We start from the raw sequence: 12,180 nt of genomic DNA on the forward strand, positions 1-12,180 counted from the left end.
CTGTCAGTCATTGTTATGAGTTCTGTCCTTTACACCTGGTAGCATGCAGAGGAGGAGATACGCTATGTGTGCCTTGGCTGTGCCTGGACTAAGCTGGATTGTGGTGTCATTTGCTAAAAAAATAAGATACATTTAAAAGAAAACAGAGCATCAGATAAGGAAAATATTAAGCTACAGGTGATTTTCAGTGTTTTATTGGAAAATAGTGTCCCAGAGAGAAGTGTCTTTCGCTTTAAGCTTATATAAATGACATATCTGGACATATTACATTATTAAAAATAATTATGGTAATTATGCTGCGATATTAAAAGTACTATAATTGAATTGTGTGGGATATTGAATTTACTGTGACCATTTAACCTTAACTGTACTAACTTGGATGGACTTTAAATGGTTCCTGTGAGTAATAATTATAACCACAATAATAAGAAAGCATTTATGTGAAAGTGTACAATTAACGTTCACTAGTTCCTGAGCCTATATAATCTCTTTACACAACTTCATGGTTTCAGTTTATGAACTAAGGAATATAAATCACAAAGGATAATCAGCTGATCTTGCCAGGATTACTGTAGAAAAATAGTGTTCAAAGATTACTCAGTTTATGTAAAGAATCATTCATATGTATTGTATATGTAAAGATCAAGTAGACGGTCACTTTTGATGATTGAATTGAGGCGTGACAATAACATGAACTAAATTACAGCTATTAGTGTGCATTTTTTAAATTACCGTATATGAATCTCAAACAAACAAAGAAATACACAGAATGAAAACACAAACAATTCTGAATTCGATTTGGCATTGAGAATTTGGCAAAGTCTATGTTTGTTGCGAAGACTGAAAAGGTATGCGAGAGTAATATGTGTTTATTTGCCTGCAGCATTTCGACATTAATGTAAATGAGAAGGCTGTTTGTTTTTGTTTAGTTTATGAAGATCTCTTCATTAAGATTTTTTTTAGTGTTGCAGAAATCCTTTATTGGCTGATTGTTTGCTCAGATACTCTACTTTTAACTTCACAACTTATTTCACTAGCTGTAAACCACCTCCATCTACCATACGTTGCCCTTTTTAAAATATCTCGTGCTGGGTGTAGTGGGTGTGACCTTCATTTGATAGGGGACAGAGGTGGTCTGATCTTACATGCTGAGTGCTTGGCAATAAAACATTTTTTAAAAACATATATTTTTATGCAAAACAAGCAGAAATAATATCGAAATATGTTATAGATATTAATATCAAACTTTTAATTAGAATGAAAAAGATATGTTAAACCTACTGGGAATCAAACATCCAACCCTGAGGTTTAAATAAGTACCAGGGATACTGAACAACAGTATCAGTTAAGTAGCCAGTTTCTATTACACTCGTCCAGCAGACTACCAAAATACTCAAGGAGCTGAAGTAATAGACCAGTGCTATATGTTTTGGCACTGTAAGCAATATGAACCTGTACAAGCCTTGGTCTGTCTGTCTATCTATCCATTTTTATGTGTGTGTGTGTGTGTGTGTGTGTGTGTTTGTGAATGTACATGCATAATGCTCATTATAATTCCTCATTAAGGATGTTCATTTCCTGAGGAAGTTGAATTAGATTTGCAATTCAGTAATTGCCATGGATCTCTCTCTCTCTCTCTCTCTCTCTCTGCTATATTGTATATTAGCATCAACTGCGGTAATTGCTTCCATGTTGTGCACCTGCTCAACGGCCTTGGCCTTGGGCACACATACAAAAACTGTTTGCATTGTACATATGAAAAGATGACATTGTGTATATCCAGAATTATAGTTCATATGCCCCAACCCTTTTTGCCACACACCAGGGTGATAAAGTGGAATGCACTAGGGGTCCAAACTTGGACTGTCTTGCACTAAAGCTCTTTTGTTTACATTTTTGTTTCAAGTGATATTTATAAAGCATTAACCTTTTCTGTAGATATGTGCAATCTTACCATGCATATCCAAAACCCCCAAAAATATTCATATGAGGCAACAACACACAATAAAATATGTGTATGATATAATGTAAAGTATATAGCATATGTTTATCCATATTTTTGGATGATTCGGATTTGGATGCATATTCCTTAGTTATTTAATAAAATGAATGATAAACTCCAGGGGGACAGTAAATGCACACTTTTGCAAAGTGCTCGAAGTGTCTCTGCAACCTTAAACTTGCCTTTCTTCTATTGTTTCATCTTCTCTTCCTCTTTCAGAATCTGATCTAGTTGTCTTTAAAACATTTGGCATGTTAGAATCTACTTTGTCTTGTGATTTTTCCTACGCTTGAGAAAGGGTGGAGATTAAAGCGGTCCTGTCAATGACTAAGGACTTTTTTGCAATGTCCTCTGAATATGACATTGCCGTTGGGGACTCGGTGGCCGGGGGAGTAAGGTAGAGGTGAGATTACTTACTTGAACCTGTCCATTGTGAGTGACACCATCTTTCTCACACTGCTTCTCTTCATAGGAGGTTATGTCACTCCTGAACTCTCGCACATGCACATTAAGGTCTATGGAGGATCCCGTGAGACCATGGGATCCTCCATAGACACAGCCAATTCCCTGCAGATGCCACTGGTGATCGGGATTGACTGTTGGACTCCACCCTGAGTCTTAAAACGTCTCTATATCTCTTGACCGGGTTGGAATTCCAACACAGTCACAATGAGTATTACATAAAGATTCTATATTTATGAAAACTCTTTTTTTTGCGGGGGAGAGGAGTGATGGTGCCACTTTAAGGCATGATCCACTTACTTTCTCAATTATCAAAGGCAGTGGAGTTTGCCCTAAGCTCCACTCTTTGTCCAGGTTGTCAAGTGTAAGAAAAATACATAAAACAGAGTAGACCCTAATTTGTCTTGTGTTTTAAAGAGAAGTAGATCAGAAGACAATAAAAACAGATTCTGAAGGAGGAAGAGAAGATGAAACAATAGGAGAAAGGTGAGTTTGAGGTGACAGAGACACTTTAAATCACTTATACATTTTAGTTTTAGCTAGTGCAGTCATTGCTTTTCAACATTGTATTGTACCACTCCTTCTGATTTTGGAGTCCCTTCTCACTGTTCAGCTTTTGGTGTCAATCTGGTGACCAAAAATCCCAGAAGAGACAGATCAAGTGCATCATTAGGTTCACTGTGCAATATATACTTAGGGAATTTAGTCCGTCCAAGAACACATCAACAGCATTCTGCCCATCAGTAGATCTGAGTTTGGGTCACACTAAAGTGTCTCCTTTTGCATGGAACCTGTTGAATTTCTGGCTAGGCCTCTCCCATATAACATCACTAAGAGGCTTTGTTAGAAGTGGCTGGCTTGGCTAGAGATTCATAAAAAGTTCCGGGTCTAATTTTTTTCACACTTAAATTGTCCCCTGTAATAATTAGAAAGAAATACCTCCACCAATGCATTAGGTGTGTGGTTAGTACATCAGGTGTAAAGCTTATGAATATAGGTTTAAATTATACTCTGAAATCAATGATTTTGTGTGATAACATCATTTATAGAACATATTATGGTCTAAAGGATCACTGTAGGGTCAGGAACACAAACATGTATTCCTGACCCTAGAGTTTTAAAACCACCAGCTAGCCCCCCTGGGCCCTCATGCCTCCATACATATAGCACAATCTTACTGTATTCAAGCCTGAAGCTGTAACTCTGCATGCTGTTAGACTCAGAAAAACAAGCGGTCTGCTGACATCATCAGAAGTGGTAGCCTGATCCAATCACAGTGCTTCCCCATATGATTGGCTGAGACTGACAAAGAGGCAGATCAGGGGCAGAGCCAGCATGATTCAAACACAGCCCTGGTCAATCACCATCTCCTCATAGAGATGAATTGAATCAATGATTCTCTATGAGGAAAGTTCAGTGTCTGCATGCAGAGGGAGGAGATACTGAATGTTTGGATGCATTTTAGGCAGCCATGACCCAGGAAGGATCTCTAACAGCCATCTGAGGAGTGGCCAGTGAAGCTATAACTAGGCTGTAATGTAAACACTGCATTCTCTGAAAAGACAATGTTTACAGCAAAAAGCCTGAAGATAATGATTCTACTCACCAGAACAAATTTAATAAGCTGTAGTTGTTCTGGTAACTATAGTGTCCCTTTAACCCCTTAAGGACACATGACGTGTGTGACACGTCATGATTCCATTTTATTCCAGAAGTTTGGTCCTTAAGGGGTTAAGGTTGGTCATAGGAAGTGGTACATGGTTGAATTTTGGTTGGGGTTTAAGTCTGTATATGTGGAACAAGTTAAAATTAGCCCTGTGTCTTTTGCCATGGATTCATTAGTCGCCCTTCCTCATCCACAGCCCGCATTCATACCTCCCAATTCGACATGTATCAGCACCTTACAGAAGCCCCCCACTTATGCAACCAACACTCCCCATGTTTCAAGACTGAAGTGTGTGTGTCATTTTTTTTATTTTTTATTTGCAGGGAAAAAAACTGGGACATTTTATTTGTACAATAACCCAGTACAAGCATGGGTAGTTTTATAAAGGTGTCAGGGGGTAAGTGAAATAATGTTCTAGAAGGAGCAAAATTGGCAACATTCCATTGGTTTCCACTGTGATTTCTCCATATTTTGCTCCACTTTTTAAATACTGGAAACTTTTATAAATCTCCCCAATAGCGTAGTTTTGTGGAATAATAAATAATAAGCACAAAAGGCTTGTAAACATGATATAGTCACTTACAATGTAATAAAATGAAATTGACAGCAATAATTTCAAGTGAACCTTTCTATGACCTGAAGATCAATGCATACATTATTGTCCTATTCTCAATTATTTCTCAAGCACTTTGGCAACTGAGGAAACACCCTTCCTTAAATTAAATATTTTCAGAAAGGAGTGTAGGAGACAGATTTAAATTGTTTATATTCAATTTGTATAACTGCCAATACTAACGAATATCCACCACGAAATAAACAGCAAACCCACCATTTGTAAACAATGTAATCACTCTCTGAAATTGTAAAATTAATTTGGCACTTTGTGTGTCTCTGCGCAATTGTTGATGCTTGATGATTTGGCTCTTCTTGTTATTTGAGTTCTGGAATCTTAAAGCATCTAAAATTTGTCGCAATACACTTCTGTCAAAGGATTGCCTACACCCTATTTGCAGTCATTCTGCTTTTAATTCACTATTGTTTTCACAAGTTTTTCTGTAAACTGCAATTGTTTGGGTATTTCTAAAATATGTGACCCCTACAGATTGGTTACCTGATCTCTCAGGAACCACAATGCTTGATGGCTGAAGAGGCTTGCTCGGGGAGTCTCTGCAAGGTAAGTAAAGTGAGGGTTACAGTGAGTTGCTCTATTCTAGCCATAACTCTAAAAATAATACTAAAACACTACACTTGGATCTTATTCTAGCCATAACTGTAACTCCCAGTATCATAATTCTCCAAATATAAACATATCTAACCCTAACATTAAAGAAACACTACAGTGTCCAAAATATAAACATGTATTCCTGAGCCTATATTGCCTATGTAGCTTGGGTCCCCTGCTAAAAAAAGGTCAAACTCACTTTTTTTCCCCTCTGCGCTATAGTTTGGTAGTGGCTGGCTCCATCTCTGTGGCTTAGATAATCGATTTTGATGATCTTAGCTATTACGCAGATGTGCTGCGCCAATCAGCAACTCTGAAAAGGCAATGTTTACATTGAAAAGCCTGCAGGGAAAGGCTACAGATAGCAGAGCCACTACATTCAGCTGTATTTGTTCTGGTGACTATAGTGTCTCTTTAATTCTAATTTTTTTTAACTCTGTTAAGTTCTGTATTGAACCCTGTAATCCCAGTCTCCCCCATTTTTGAGGCAACAGTACAGGCCCTGGGGAGATAGCGCAGCTAAGCGGACAAGGGCACATATAGGAGTGTGGGGATAGATGCGTTGGAGTGTCTTGGGAAGTGTGTGTGGGGTTAGGTTCTATGTGAGTTAGTGTGGGGGAGGTCTTACCTCAGTGCCACTTGGGATTCGGGCCAGCAAACAGCTTCCCGCCCGCCCACCACTTGTAGGATTAGTTAGTCACAGCGAGCTGGGGGTATGTCCTTGCCAATTAAGTTTGAGGGGTTATGTTTAAGGATGGAGTAAGTTTCATTATGTTTGCAGGTCTCAACCTCCTCTGCTTCAAAGGGTTAACATTAGGTTGCCTGAGGTGTCGTGCCCATCGAGCGTGGATAAGGTCGGCTGATGGCGAGCATTGGAAGGATATGATTTATGACGAGGGGGGAGGTGAGAGGAAGTGGTGATTAGGAACCACTGTATGTTTATTGGCAAGGACGGTTGGGTCATTGTATAACACTATGTGTTGAGTTATATATGTATATATGTTAATTTATGATTATTTATTTCAAACAATTTGGTTACAGAAAGAAGAGATTTAATAAATAAATGTATGGATGTGTTATGCAGTAATTTATTTATGTAATAATAAATGCTGTGGCCTTTTCATCCATACTAAGTTGTCTGTCGTTATTGGGGGGTTGAATGGGGTTAGTTATGTTTATGCTGCATCGTAATTCCCCACTACGTACATACATGAATTTTGGGTTCTGTCCAGTCCTGGTATCTGTCCATGGGCAACACAGCACAAACATATAGTAGACGTACTGTGCACAGGCATTAGGATGTTGCTGAGAGTGCATCAGCAGCTCTCTCTGCAAGGTCCTGTAGGTTAAGGGATGCCAAACAGGCCTTTCAGCGGGCACATTATGGGCATCCCCCCTCAGTCCCACCCATCCTGATTTTATTGCTCCCAATTCTGATAGGTATGTTAGCCTAAACCTCATTGTAAGGCTAATTTTGCTTAGCTTCCAGATGATTTTCTTTGACCTGGGGGAAAATACAAATGAATTGAGCAGAACATTTACAGATCTCTATGTAGATAGTCCTGCACAGATGATGTGTGTGATATGTGGGTTTGATATATGTACATTGCTGTGTGTTTGGAACTCATTCTGTATAAACAAGATGCATTATTCTTTTTTAAATTGCTGATATGTAATTCACCTAAAATTTCTCAGAACAGCCCCACAATCACATCCCTACAGTAAAAGTGCCCCTCTTTGTCCATTTAAAATGTTAGAAAGGAATGTATATACTCATAGTTTGGCAGGTTCAGAAACGGAAATCTCCCAGGAAATATCTCAGAGACTAGTTTAGGCTTTGAGAATATAGAGAGCGTAGGCCATAAACCCAAGAACAAAACCACATAGTGCTGGGCTTGCAATGGTTCTTCCCAGTTCCTGTCTGCTCTCTCACTGTTGCAGTACTCTGTCAACAGAAATCCCAAATCTCCTCCATTTCCTTTATATCAGAAGATTAATTATGTTGCATCCTTTATTTCATATATGCTTGTGGTCTGGGGTGCAATTTAATTCCTTCTCCTTTGTCAGCCCTTTCCTGCCTTGGAGACCCTCACCAAACTGTCCTACTCAGCCAGTGTGCATGTAGGTTCCTGAGAAAAATCAGATAACAGATCTCTATGGAAAATCAATTCTAGCATAACAAAAGTGTGTATTACCACCACCAAGGAGAAATATATCTGGGAGTAATATGTGGTTGCTTTAGCACTCTGTACAAAACATTCTGCACTCCTCTTAGATTGCATGGGCTATTAAAACAGTTGTGTCCCCTTCGGGCACCACCATCTTCTTTCTTTAACTCTTGGCACTTCATCCATCAGGAGCCACAGTCAGTGCTGTAATGCACAAAAGTGCAACACGTATGTCTGTGGAGGATCCCACAAGACCATGGGAGGCCATCATGTCTCACGATGAGCAAGACAATACCTGCTACCCACACCCATTGCAACAATTATGGAATCGACAAAACTAGATGGCAGTATTGTTAACTTTAGGCTTTACTATAAGATAAAGTAGGCCCTACTATAAGATAAAGCAGCCCCTGCAATGTCTTTTGATATATTTTGACTGTGTTGGAATGTCAATGAAATTCCAACACAATCAATATGAGCATTGCATAGGATATCATTTTTATTTATATTTTCATAGAGATTTACAGAGGAAACGTCATTGACAAAGGTATGCAGTAAAGCTATTGCTGAATATCTACAGGTATGCAGTTATGTTTTGGACCAAGTTGGGGGTCGATGATCAATTTTAATGAAACATGCCACACATGCTTTCATTCCTATGAAATGCCCCAAAATTGTTTTTGTTTTTTTGTGACAAAGCATCTTTAAAATCCTGAAAATAATGGAGTTAGTCGAAGGGAGACCCATTTTAATGTTATCTTGGTGAAGAATTTTAAGGTATTTCAACAGAGATAATCTTATGCCATTGCACATACAATGTGATTTCAGTAAATGTGTATGTATATGTAGATATTTAAAAATATTCACTCTGCAATCAGTGTCTGCACATATAGAGAGAGCGCGGAAGAGACAGAGAAGGGAGAAAGAGTATATGTTTATGTAACAGAACACTATCACTATTATACTATAATGAAAGTGTCCTCACTCTCTTTATTTCTCTTACTCCCTCTTTATCTTTAACACATTTATCTGTGATTCCTAACCATCCTTTTTGATATGCTTATGTAAGTCTTTTGTCGCTATGTGAAATCAACTAGTCAAGATTCTGTTTGCTGGTGTTTGCACAATGAACACAGCGATAAAATTAGTTAGGTTTAATAGTTTATGGACTATATTTCAAAATCAGATTTTATGTACAACGGAAAGAAACTTCCTTATCAAATTATTTCGTCTTGTACTGCTTGGATATTTTTACCACTGATCTACAAAAATAACAGAGGTTTAACCTTGCTGTTAAGGACAAATAAAATCCAGCCCAAATAAGATGGAGCTCTCTCTTATCCCAGCATTAATGTGTTATGCTACCTCTACCATCGACCATCATTTGTGTTTTGTATTTTGCATCTACCATCATTGTTGTGAACGTTTGTATTTGGTTAATATTAATGTAGAAAGTCAGTAAGTTCCGTATTACCTTAGCAGTATTCAAGTGGTTTCTTTTGGTGCAGGGCAGGTCCTGTTTTACTTAGAACCTTTAAAAGTGATTTGACAGAAATGAGGGAGTGGGGGCAGTCAAAAAATCACCACAATTAGCTGTAGTGGTTAATGTTAGCATGCTCACTTAAAGAATAACTGTTATCTATACAATGTGTTGGCAGAATTAACTCCATTCTCAACTATCACAAAATTTTCAGGATATAGCGAAATGTGGTTAGTGTGTACCCACATGGCCGAGTGATTGGAGAGAGATGGAAAACTCTCCTACAGGTTGTTCGTCTATTTATTGTTATAGCAACTACAGTTAATGCATTGCATTAATAAAATAATTGTATTTTATATTAGTCTTTAGCAAGCGCCTATTATATATCTTTTGCAGTTAATGCATTGCAGCTGCTGTGATTATTCCATTGGTGAGCATGCCTGGGGTAGGGAAAATTGCGGGGCCAAAGGGACGTAGGAGGGGTAGATAGGTGGGTATTACAATGTGGTTTTTTTTTACCCGCAAAGCCCATGTCATGGTTCACTGGCAGCACTGAAGTCAACACAAGAATAGAGTTAACATTTAATGTGTAATGTATACACATATATAATGTGTCCAATATACATATGTCTGTATCCCAAAATTCTACAAATAGTGGCTAACGCTTGGTTTATAACAGAAGGGCAAGATCAAATATAATTGTATTACAGATTGCAATGACTGATTTTTCTCAGTTATAGTACAAAGTATGAGTAGTGCCCATGTTGAATAAGGGAGTATTCCCAGCAGATTTCTCCAGGAAAAGAGGGCAGACCCGAAAGCCACACTGGAAAATAGAAAGAAGCCCAGGCACACCCAGTAGTTTCCTCAAACAGGCAGTATTTTATTAAGGAACAGTGTACAGCAAGGCTTCGATTTAAAACAAGACTTTGTCAAGGCTTGGGCTTCTTTCCTGTTTCCAGTTTCTCCGTTATGGGACTGTCTTGGAACTTACTGTTTTTATTGTTTGCAAAATTGGTGCTCTGATAACATGCTTTCCATCTGTAAATAAAGTAATATACGCCCTATTTACATAGGTAAGCTTATACAACTCTATAACATATTCAAAACTTGGGATTTTAGGTTCTGTTCTTGGCAAAATAACTAGAATGTGAACTGTTAAGCTGGATCATAACAACATCTGTATCTTTGGACAAATGTGAAAATGAGAGGATAGCTCAACTGGATGCATTTGCTGAACCAGTGGAGAATTGGCAAGCTAAGCAAATAATTAAAAACAATCAAGGTGGAAAAATTTTACAATTTAGCTATTTTGTCAAAACATTTCTAATTCTTTCAACAATTCGCCCCAATTCAAGACTTTGGACTCTTTTCTAATGTTGCTACTTTTTACCAACCAGCCATTACTCGCTAAAATTGGATTGTCTCTTTAATTCTGTAATAGGTTTCACTTCTGCAGGGTTCCTCCCCCCTCCTTAATTGCTGTTTGGAGAGCAATAAGGCATGTGAAAAAGGGGGGGAGGGGGAGGGTGAAAACGTCCCTGTTTCAGTAGGTTATGCACATGCCTAGTGTCCTTTTCTTGTTTTATAAATTATTTATTTATAGTTTTTCAAATTTTGGTTCATCGGAAATAGGGATTACAGAATAAAGAAAGGAAAAGTATAATCACTTTGATATTGAAAAAGAAGAGTGTATCTCTTGGTTGTACATCATAAAACAGGTGCAGGTAGTATAAACATCACTGTTACGTATGGAGTTGGGTACAAAAAGGTATATTGAGTACATTAAGAGACATCGTGGCAGTGGTGAGTTTCCTGATGTAAAGGAACAATGAAAATAAGGGAATAATTGAAAATGGATATAGGAATGGGAGGGAAAAAGAGTTACATCTTTGCAGGGTAAAGGGAGAACAAGCTCAGAGGGGTTAGGGATACACCTGAAGTCGAACCCACAGTGTAGTTATTGTGTGGAGGTATTGTTGGCCTCCATGGTGGTGCCTCTTAAAGGGATGCCTAGTAATTTACAGAATTTCCATTGAGTTGCCATTCGGGCAGCAGAGCCAGCTGTCCATGAGAGGAGGCATGCTATTGGCCTCTTTGTTCATGGTCTAAGTTATCATAGCAGGAGCACTACTGAAGATGAGATCATAGAAGGGAGAGCTAAGAGAGGGCCAGGAAGATAGAGAGAGAGTACTGTGTGGGAATCTCTGTATTGCAGCTCTGTGTAATCCATTACCGTGATCCTGGCTGTGTGGGATAGCTATGTCATCTCCTTATTGTGCCAAGTGTATAATACTCTGCTCAACCTGTTGTATGGGTATCTCATGAGTATCTATTTACTGTATAGGGTAAAGTCAAGTTCTGGGGGAGGAGTCTGGTACCCCTCCCTCTTAAAACATTACCAGTCACCATTGCATGGGAAGGTGCCAACGCACTCCTGGCACCATAACCACTACACCCACTCAGCTTAGCACAAAAGGATTACCTCTTGGTGGAGTGTTAATAGTGATCCTTGTTGTCACAGAGACACCGCATTTCATTGATGCACTCAGTCCTACTTTCATACTAAAGAGCTGTTTTGCTAATATTTATGTAAATATTTGTTTTTGTGCTTATTACAGGCTAAATTAAAAGCCTATTTTTCCTTTTAATCATTTCACTTACAAATCTTCATCTCTGTTATGACCCTTTTACAAATTTTCATCCTTGCTATAGATTTAATAATGACTCACATACCACCTTAAGTTTAGCCACTCTTGCATTCCTTGTAGTCTTATCAGTGAAAGTTCAGCCTGAGTAAATACCAATGTACCAAATCATGGTGCAGTCATAGTGCCTTTCAGTTTCCTTTGTATATCTCTCATCCCTTTGAACTGGCATCCTGTCTGGCACTCTCTGTAAAGGGGATATGCTATCAGATTTTTCCAGAGGGCAGAGGGCCCTATCAGTTCCTTCCACATGTCACAGGCTTATTCTTTGACTAATTTAGAACAGATTCCAAACTTTCGCTTAATATGGAAGAAGATGAAACCCTAAAATCTATTTTGGATCTTCCTATTTTATGTAATTCACTATTATTCACAAGGGCTTTCCTGTTCTCTTGTTTGACTATCCATAGTTTGGCATTACAATAAGGCAGATTTGTGAGCGTAGGATACAATTTGTTATTTTACAGGAAAC

At 38.4% G+C, this 12,180-nt stretch overlaps 1 protein-coding gene across 1 annotated transcript in view; it reads left to right on the top strand.

Annotated features, from left to right (window-relative positions):
• The window catches only part of CD34 (CD34 molecule), a 74,001-nt gene that overhangs the window by 924 nt on the left and 60,897 nt on the right, over nucleotides 1-12,180 (top strand). The window lies entirely within an intron of this gene.

This window comes from Pelobates fuscus, chromosome 1 (assembly GCF_036172605.1).
Source record: "Pelobates fuscus isolate aPelFus1 chromosome 1, aPelFus1.pri, whole genome shotgun sequence".
Lineage (NCBI taxonomy): Eukaryota > Metazoa > Chordata > Amphibia > Anura > Pelobatidae > Pelobates > Pelobates fuscus.